Source organism: Lygodium microphyllum, chromosome 11 (genome assembly GCF_053477565.2).
Source record: "Lygodium microphyllum isolate KBCC chromosome 11, Lygodium_microphyllum_v1.1.10, whole genome shotgun sequence".
Lineage (NCBI taxonomy): Eukaryota > Viridiplantae > Streptophyta > Polypodiopsida > Schizaeales > Lygodiaceae > Lygodium > Lygodium microphyllum.
In genome coordinates this window covers 93,715,351-93,719,369 of record NC_141145.1, presented here as the reverse complement: position 1 = coordinate 93,719,369, position 4,019 = coordinate 93,715,351, and positions in this window count along the sequence as shown.

Below are 4,019 nucleotides of genomic sequence, written 5' to 3'. Positions count from 1 at the left end.
GACAACATAACCATTGTAAAAACCTTGCCTTGTAAGGGCAATGCCAATAAATTCAGCATGAGGTTGCAACAAGAAAATGTATCTCAATAAAAATGTCCAGATTCAAAACCAGCTTGGTTCTGCATGAACATTGTCAACTTTCATTTTATTTTGTCATAAAATTGATCGCAGCTGATGCTCAAATTCAGGATGATCAGTATCAGCCCCTGGCATTGATCTGCTGATCAGACACCGGCTTGAGTGTGGAATCTTTTATTGAAGTACAGGCATTGGTGTACATCCACAATTGTGTTGGCTTCAACCTCAGTGACAGCATCTTTCAAACATTTTTGCAGGTCAAATTGAAGTTTTGCAGGCCTGTCTATAATAATCTAAGCATTTGGCAAAGGCTTTGCAAGATCCATTAGGTGCTTTAAATAAGTTCAGATCCACAGAGAAGGTCCAAAAGCAAGACAGCTGTAGCTTCCTTCTTTGACATTTCAACTTGATGTTTTGTGGTTTTCAGCAAACCCACATGATATGGTTTCTGGGTACAAAGAGCTGCCCTGTCAGCCAAGGAGACATAGCAGCTGGGCTTCTACATCTTTTATCTTTTATATTTCCTATTTTAAAAGGAGTACTTGATTTCCTTGCTGCTGCTAAGCAGCACGATCCAGATATAGGAGCAGTGGAGGCCAAGCTGTGGGAGAACATCAAGAGCCTTAGTGCTAGGAGGAGGATGGCCAAAGGAAATAATGCCAAGATCCTGAAGGGGATGAAATGGCACTGGAGAAGGAGAAGAGGAAGCTGCAGGAGAGAAGAGTACACACAATGTAGGTGCTGTCCAAGTGAACTAACAGCCTTATTGCACTATCATATTATATATGAATAAAGATTGGGCGATCAGAGTGTACACGGGCAGGCCCAGAGGCCTTTTATCCCAACAACCTCCCACTAAAAGGCCAATGTGACTCGGGAGTGAAAACAAAGAAAAGAAAAAAAAGACAAGGTGAGGAATCATGACATCTCACCCAACGCCCAATCGGAAAGCAAGCTGTGCAAGAAGTGTCGGGAACCTCTGCAGAAGAAGAGTCAAGCATCCCCGAGTCCATGACATCTAGGAGATAAGCGATCCCGCAGCTCCATACAATGGAGCAATCCAAGAATGCTTCTCATGAAGCAAGCACAACTCATTAGTGCATGGTTGTAAAGCATCAGAGTCGCGCATAGCATCACCGTAGCGCATACAAGACAGTGGAGAGCAGTCAAACTCTCCAAAGTCAATCACTAAAAGAGAGCCAACATCCTGGACACTCGTCCAACGGGATCTCAAGACTACATGTGGCCTCAGCGAAGCGGAAGATTAACATATGGTTGGCTGTCTAGCTTGCAAAACTACAAAAAAACAGCTCTCATGAGCCTACAAGGGGTCTAGCAACTAGCCACCAACATCCTAACCCTGACTGCTATGCATAGCCATGTCATCTGGGCCAATAAGTGCGTCATTTTCAGCATAAACAGGTTGCTATAATGGCACTATAACTGTTGTAAAATCAGCCATAAAGCGTACCGAATGCTCATCAAGAGGCCTGAGAGGTGTCTGCCTCTCATAGAAGACAACACGATGGCTGCGTATGACCTGTTGGGCATCCAAATCCCATAATCTGTAGGTCTTAAAGTCACCATCTCCATAACTAAGGAGGATACATCTACGTGACATAGGCTTATGTGGTATACGTACAGATGCTTGGCAGCCAAACATCCTCAAGTAATCATAGGAGGGTTGTATGTCACTCCATGCCTCATGAGGTGTAATACCATCCAAGGTCAATCACGGCGTCCTATTAACCAAATAGACTGTTGTCATAAGGGTCTTAGTCCAAAAGCCATAAGACAACCTAGCTGTGGTAAGCATAGAAGCAACCTTTGCCTGTAAGGCTAGGCACATACCATGAGCAATCCCATAATACCGTGGGTACAAAAAATCAATGCCATACTACTGACAAGAGATCCGAAAGCTAGGAGAGAGAGCATGACTCTCATAATTCATCTGCAAGCACCTAGGCCTGCTACCAGCAAAATCCATAAACCTGTCAAGCATAACTGCAACATCCTCAATCTGCACCAAGGGAAAAGCCCAAACATGGTGGGTAGCATGATCAACAAAGGTTACAAAGTATGACGCTCCACCAAGTGACTGGAAAGGCATAGGTCCATATACTGCACAATGGATAAGATCTAGAGGAGCATGCCTCGTACGATTGCCATAAGCCAAGGGGGCTCTGCAAGGACTAAGAGTACAATCAGGGCAAGCATCAAGATCTGTAAGTGACATAGGAGGCAACAATGAGTCTAAACGAGACAAGATCTCCATCTCTTTGTGGTGCATATGGCCTAGGCGATAATGCCATAACAATGCATGTGATATCCGGATAATTGCAACCATAGAATCTCCCACATGAGAGACATGCACTGGGTAATGAGAACCAACTCTAGAACCTCTGTCCAAAACCAAGCAACCACAATAGATCTTCCATGACCTATCCTGAAGAGAAATAGTATATCTTGCATTATGCAACTGATTGATAGAAATCAAGCTCTTACTGAGCATGGGAACATGTAAAACATTCCTGAGTATAAGAGAAGTCCCATTAGGCAAAGCTAGGTATATATCCCCTGTACCAACAATAGCATAAGACTGCTCAAGGCCCAAATCAATACATCCATTAACCTCCGTGTAAGAAGAGAACCATGCTCTATGAGGGGTAACATGACAAGATGCCATAGAGTCCAAAAGCCAATCAAACGCATAGGCCCAATCACTAAGCAAGTAAGCTGTAGGGAAACAAGATGACAGGAGTACATGCTCAACTGCATCATCATGGGTAACTGCATGTATCTCACTACTAATAAGAGTGGTAACACCTGCTGTATCTGCTGTATCTCTGACTCTTTGCTCATGTCAAGTCCATCTCTGTCTCTGTTGCTCTCTAATTCATCTAAAGCATTTTCTTTGAACATACCTAAGCTTCCCACAATGGAAGCAAACAACATCTGAAGTAGAAGAACCTGTAGAAGACGACAAGGAATCCAAGTCATCATGAATAGGGCTATCGATAACATCCATGGAGCTCAAGTAGTCGAGGGCTATCCTAACAGAGGGAACCTGCTCATAAAGACAATCATCTACAAGTACATCAGTGGTAGAAGCATGCTGCAAAGGCTCATGAAACCTCAATAGATGGGAGGACATAAAGACATAAACCAAGGATGCAAAAGCTCCCACATGAAGAAGAGTCATAGCCAACTGCATGACATAACCAACCACAGTAGAGTAAAGCATAAGACATTTGTTATAAAAGCATATGGTATTCAGCCATGAAATCAGTCCATAACTATAATGGCAAACATGACTCTGCAATACATCAGACCACGTAGTAGCATCCAAGTCAATGCAAGACCGGTAAGTGGCATAAGATCCTACAATAGTCAAAAGCTCCAGGTGTTAATCCCAACACGAAGAAAGCAAAAGGAAGTGGAAAAGACGCAGGGCAAAGGCGGAAAAAAGGTAGCCCGACTGAAGAAAGAAAAGGAGAAAATGCCAAAAGCGCAAGGACAACCTTAAAAGTCCAAGGCAAAGGCAAAAGGGGAAATGCGCATTTTAAAATAAAAAGGCGCACCCTGAAATCTTGTAAAAGAGCGCCGGGCTCTCACCCGTGCAATTTGTAAATGTAGACGGGCGGTGGAAAGGAAGCTAGGAAGATAGAAGGACAATGGGAAAAAGGGCCTAGGCTATGGCCGGCCATGTAAAAAGGGGAAAAAGGGGATGACCGCCCAAAAGGGATTTAGGGTTTTGTATATAAAGTTGAAAAGTGAATGAGAAGCTCATTCTTGTGTGTGGCCAAAAGTAGCTCTCCTCTTCTTCTTCTTATTCTTGTTCTTGCTTGCTTGAGCTTGTGCTTGAGAGAGGGAGTGTGAGGGAGTGAGTGTGTGAGGGTGAGGGACCGAGGAGGAGAAGCTCTCCATCTTCTCCTCTCTTC